This window comes from Anoplolepis gracilipes, chromosome 5, assembly GCF_047496725.1.
Source record: "Anoplolepis gracilipes chromosome 5, ASM4749672v1, whole genome shotgun sequence".
In the NCBI taxonomy this organism is placed as follows: Eukaryota; Metazoa; Arthropoda; class Insecta; order Hymenoptera; family Formicidae; genus Anoplolepis; species Anoplolepis gracilipes.
The window spans coordinates 10,215,202-10,221,848 of NC_132974.1; the positions used below are offsets into that span (position 1 = coordinate 10,215,202).

General features: G+C 25.7%; 1 long non-coding RNA gene across 1 annotated transcript; it reads left to right on the top strand.

The window, feature by feature from the left end:
• The first annotated feature begins 1,465 nt into the window (after window positions 1–1,465).
• LOC140665855 (uncharacterized) lies at window positions 1,466–3,699 on the top strand. The gene is made up of 3 exons (XR_012046665.1): window positions 1,466–2,271; window positions 2,569–2,616; window positions 3,082–3,699. It is a non-coding gene; the product is annotated as an uncharacterized lncRNA (long non-coding RNA).
• Window positions 3,700–6,647: the final 2,948 nt, after the last annotated feature.

Genomic DNA, 6,647 nt, shown 5'->3' on the forward strand with positions numbered 1-6,647 from the left:
TCTACAATATTAACCGAGCGATTGGCAAATCAAACGACGACTTTATCAGCAATCGAAAAGTGGAAGAAAAATATATCCCACAACAAAAAGAGAAGTGTGACAGGAAACACAGAATTTTATATATGTATTATTATATAGAGGATGTATCATAATTAACAGATATCATCCTTTATTTAAACGGATTCTGCGATTAATTTGAAGATGATTTTTCTTCAGCGAAAATGTGAAAAGCGGTCATCATTTTTGAGAAACATTTAATTTTTAATTACATATATCTTTATAATTATAATAAGCCTTAAATGAAAATTTTAATAAAGTTTTTTGATTTCAATTATTTAATTTATAGAATGAATTTTAATAGTAATAGATAATAATTATAAAATAACTAAGAAATATTAATAAGATTATTTAAATAAATTCGAAAAATATTATTTGAAAATAAAAATTATGAAGAATAAATATATTAAATTAAAGTATTTAATAAATTAATTTTTTTAAGAATAATAATAGAAAATAAAGTAATAAAATATCTTGTTCTTTTCTCTTTCTCTCTTTCTTTCTTTGATAAAAGAGAAAAAGACAAAACACATTGTTATAGGAAATAATTAAATAAATATTAGATATGACGGGAAAGATGAGAATATTTATTTAATATAACATGATAAATTTCTCTGTAATAGCAGAGTTATCTGATGTAATTGTAAATATGTATCTATACATAATAAATTTTTTCTATATATTATTCCTTATTAATATACATATATTTATTTATGTCTAATAAATATATATATAATATATGCGTGTGTCCATAATAGAGATTTTTATTTTTTATAAATAATCGTTAACATATAATTTTCGTTACAATGTATGTTCATTATAACCAATATAATAAGAAAATAGAATCATATACAGTTTATATATAAAGCAACAATTATAAGATATTATTTTGGTTATTAATAAAATATAATTTACTTTACGCATTATATTTTGTAATCGCGTTTCACATACACGCTTTAAAACACGTTAAATATATCGAATAATAATATCATCTTAGTAAAGGAATTTATTTACATATATTTTAAAATCATTTGATATACATACATATTTTAACGCGTCAAATTTGATCACGTAATGCGTATTTGTTTCGCGCAAGGAGAGAGAGAGAGAGAGAGAGAGAGAGAGAGAGAGAGAGAGAGAGAGAGAGAGAGAGAGAGAGAGAGAGAGAGAGAGAGAGGGAGAGAGAGAGAGAGAGAGAGAGAGAGAGAGAGAGAGAGAGAGAGAGAGAGAGAGAGAGAGAGAGAGAGAGAGAGAGAGAGAGAGAGAGAGAGAGAGAGAGAGAGAGAGAGAGAGAGAGAGAGAGAGAGAGAGAGAGAGAGCATACTCTCCCTTCTCCTCGATGTCATGCGTTGCGTAGTAAGAGAGGGGAGAGATAGCGCGCAAGAGCAGTTGTAGGCTGTAGCTGTGACGTGAGCCATTCATTTCGAGTTTGACGGGCGTAGTGTGCGCGCGTGTTTTTACTCCGGCGCGAGCACGTGCGTCTCGCGTTCGGTCACCTTGAAATTGAGAGCGTGCCGTAAATATTTTTCACCACGAATTATCGTAATAATACGTGATAAATCTTAACGTGCTAAAATATGTCTAAAGCGATTCCGATACATAAATAAAATAATAACGTAGCATTCGGCCTTAGTGACGTATAGCGTGCTATTACAATATTATTTACATATTCGTCTCGTAATCGCGGTCGTGTCTTCGCGTTCATATAATATCCTGATTTCGACCACGAAATTGTTGTCGAAAATCGTATTTGATGCCGACTAAATGGGATTCTCTCAGCGTTGCTTTCCAGTGAGAAATGATTAATCGAAAAGACGTCGAATCGGGCAAGAATCGAACGAATTCCATTCACGATTCTATTCCCTCGATCGACTTCGTCTTCTTCCGCTAAGGACTTAACTCTCGCTCGAAGTTTGGATGTGAATTCCCGACTTGTTGACTCCAAATATGATTTTCGTGCGTAATGAAATGGGATTTTCGATCGTTCCGAAATTCGAGAGTGCCGTTCAAAGTATCGCGCGTAAAAATTGCGGGAGTGCCGTCCAAACTACCATGCGTTCTTTACTTTTGTACGGTTTAAAATACTGCGTGATTTTATTTTTGTGTTTGCGGTTTAAAACAAGTATAACGCGCGTGCAAAACAATGGATCCCGACCCTGACTATCTGAGAGGAGGCCTAGGAGAGGCATCTTGCACCGACGGAGCACTTCCAGGGTAAGTATTATTATATTTGTACATACATTAATAATTCGTGTACAGGAACTAATTCGATTTATTTATTTAAATGATTTTAACACGAGAGACTCTAAAAGAAAAACTCTTCTGTAAATTCTATAAAAGTTTTTATTTAAAAAATAAGTTTTTTTAGCATTTATAAAATTATTTCATATTTATATATCTGCTTATTATTTTACGCATTGAATATAAAATTTGATGAGACAATAATAATTTCTTGAGTATTAATTATTTTAAACGCTACTATAACTTGGATTTTATATTTGTATGTTACAGACAACGTAACTTCAATGTTAACAACTCCGCTGTTGCGCATCAGTGTCGGTGAGTAACTAAAAATTTTTTGCTTTATTTTAAATCAACGGATTTGCCTAGGGATTTTTGTAATGATGTAAATTATAGATAAATCCGTTGTTTAACCTTTGAATGGCGGGATAGCTACGGATAGCTCTAAGTCAATTTTAAACTTTTTCTATTATATTTTAATTGTAAGATAAAATTTTATATTAAATTTTTAATTTATTATTTATAAACTTTTGTTAAAATAGATATACTATTTATAGATAAAAATTGAAGGAAAAAGAAAAATATGTTTAAAATAGAAATAGATGATATTTATTCTAATATTATACAAGATATATATATAAAACATTTATTTCAAAATATATATTTAATAATATATATTTGATCATATAATATATATTTAATAATAATAAAATATGATGAGGCTTCTCAAAGTATGCACTTTGAGAAATGTAGCGTTTTTTAATGGGACTGCTCCTTTTATAGGCGGAGAGTTCCACACTCCCCTACCGGCTGATCGAGGGGTGAATAATGCATTTTCTTCCTAAAAAAACGACTGTTCATGAAATAAACATATAGAACAGTTAGCATCGCGATAAAGAGACAGATAATATAATATAATTTAATACAATATAAATATAATTTGTGGAAGAAAAGACTTTCTCTGTCGTTGGCATTATTTGAATTAAGTTCCTTCAAAGTTCTGACAGCGTTAAAATTGTGTAATACGCAAAAGTGCAACTTTTGATGTATCAAATTATTTGTGATATCTAATTTACGACTACTATAAAAATGAATATAATAAAAAGGTAACAACAAAAAAATAACATGTATTATTCGTGTTTCTATATATTTTTATTGTGATAATTTATAAAGATACATGTAACACTGAACGTAAAGTAGAACGTAGAGTCCATTTAAATCATTAAATGCAGATAACGTAAAATATATATAGATGCAGACGTAAATATATCTTATAATTAATAATTAATAATATAATTAAAAATAATTTTACGCACATACGAGTTATATGATCTAAAATCAGATAATTTTTTATATTAATTAAACGCAAAAGAGAAGTATGAACATTTTATCACATTTCGTTCAAGATTGATTTATTCAGAATGTTTAATAAATAAATATTTTTTCTCTTAAACAATAAAATAATTTCAGAAGCTTTTGTTTGTATAGGATAAGTCACCAAAACCTGATGATTTTCCAAATAAAATAAACAAATAAAATATAACTTAAATATTTATTTCTTGTCGGATAACAATAGAATACAATATAATGTAATACAATAGAATACAATTTCAGTATACTTGATGTTATTCATTTTTTAAAATTTCAAGAAAAGTTTTACATTTGTCAAATGTTCTCCACATTTATCCTATATTACTTTAATCTATCACGCAAAATTTGCATTATTGTTTACACCATGTTGTCTAATATATACATATATAATGGCTGTAATTATTTTCTGTATATTGATCTTCAGTTTGTTATTATAAAGAAAAAATTACAATTACATTTCATTTATTTATTTCATTTTGAAAATCGTCAGGTTTCCATGATTCATCTTACATTAGATATAATGAGATATATAATAATCATGACTCTAACATATATTATTTGTATAAAATCTAGAAATTTTTTGCTTTCTGAATTTATATATATGTAAGAAAATACCTTATTTGTGTATGATTGTGTATGAAATAAGAAAAACTATATTTACTTATTTAATAAATTAAAATTTTAATGCAATTTTTTTATAACTTATTTTAACTTATTATCTTTAATACAACTGTATTTAAATTATTTTGAATATAACTGTATTTAATATGAGTCTTTAGAGAGATTTTAATTAAAATTTAATATTATTCTCTCATTCTCTTATAACCACATATTTATGTGTTAAATATATTTCTACGAAAATTAACTTGTTTGATTAAAATTAATTTCTTTGAACAAATTTCTTTGTACAAATCTCTTATTTCTTCAATGTTTAAAATATCGCCACGCGATTTAAAAGAATATAAAATAAACTTATTCTTAAAATTTGAATTTTTCCTTCAGAGATATTATTTTTTTCATTTTTATTTTAATATATGTATATGTATTGATATTGTTTTGCATTTTTATATATAAATACTATATTTATACTTATGATATATAGCATCAAATATCAAATTGATTCTTGAAATAAAGATTCATTACATAATATATATATACATATATATATATGTGTGTGTGTGTGTGTGTGTGTGTGTGTGTGTGTGTGTGTGTGTGTGTGTGTGTGTGTGTGTGTGTGTGTGTGTGTGTGTGTGTGTGTGTGTGTGTGTGTGTGTGTGTGTGTGTGTGTGTGTGTGTGTGTGTGTGTGTGTGTGTGTGTGTGTGTGTGTGTGTGTGTGTGCAAAATGCAACAATCCATTAACTATGATAAAAATATCATTATAAATTGTTTCAATTAATGAATCGCACAAATCCGCCTGCGGATTGAGTTATAAAATAAAATATAAAATATTGAGTTATAAAATAAATTATGTTTAGTCGATTATCTCGATACTCATCAGGTACATCTTCTTCTTGCGCATAATCCTTTAAGTGATGTTACATTTATTATGATTTTTCTGTTGTTATTATTATTGCCTTATTAATCATAATGTTATTTAACATATAATATTATATATAGTATCTTTCCGATAAATATTATTTAATATATATTTTTGTTGTCAAATATAAAGACAAATTAAATCACGTTTTAAATTGAAAAAATAAAGTATAACTTTTTGCTTTTATAAAAAAATTTCTTTATCTTATTAAATTTTACATTTAACTTGACCGAAATAAATATTTTGATTAACAAAATGCGTATTTAAAAGACATTTTTTGTTAATGGAATATCTACAGTCATATTGAAACTTTCTCATTTAATTTTTGGATAATAGAGTTGAAAATTAATTTCTTTATACTTGACAAAAACAATATATATTAAAGTATATGTATTTTATAAATTGAATCATATAGATTAAATCGCCTGTAATATGACTATAAGCTAAAGAATATGCTATTAGTTAAGATATAACAAATAGAATAATTCGTATTTATATATCTTATCATATAAGATATAAGATATTCTGCATAATATAAATCGTTTCAACCGTTTTGTCATTTAAAATGTAGTACTCAAATATTTTATCTAATTTAATTATATTTGGCAATTAATGTATCTACTATATGTGTGTGTTTATATCTCAAAAATATTATTAATTGATAAAATTTATAAAATATTATGTGTTATTTTTATTATTAATATGTATTTAAATTTTTTCTATTTTATACATGAAATGTAACTAAATATATAATTGAATTCTATAATTGAATATAACACATCAATGTTATAATAACAAATATATCATATTACAAATATTACTGATTAATATCATATTTTTAAAATATTTCATAAGACATTAAAAAATATCTAAGAAATATTTTTATTTTCAATAGCTTATCATTTGAAAATTATTGACGTATATTTCTTACTATACGTATGTATGTTTAAGAAAAAAAGGGAAATCCCCTTTTTTATTAAAAAAAATTTATTCTTTATTTAATTTTTCTATTTTAAGGCACGTGCTGTAATATTAATACAAACGAGATACTTATATTTAATATATGTGAAAAAATGAATATATTTTTGAAAAATAATAATTTAAAAGGACTTTTCTAGAAATGATATTTATATCGCACAATAGTCTAAGACCAAATAAAGTAATACATTATTGTGTCTACATATATTTTCATTTACTATTATAAACCTACTGTATGAACAATTTTCATTCATGTTGTCATAGGTGTGTACGAATCATCTTAGGAACGTATTTTGTTCATTTTATTAGGATGAAAGAAAGATCATATTAAACATATGTGTGTGTATAGACGGTAAAAAAAAATCAGAATTTATAGAACAGATAATCTTCTTTAGATCGAGAGAAAATGTTTTTGGTTAGTAACAATATGTCAAAGAATTAAGTTTATCTAAGCAATTTTTG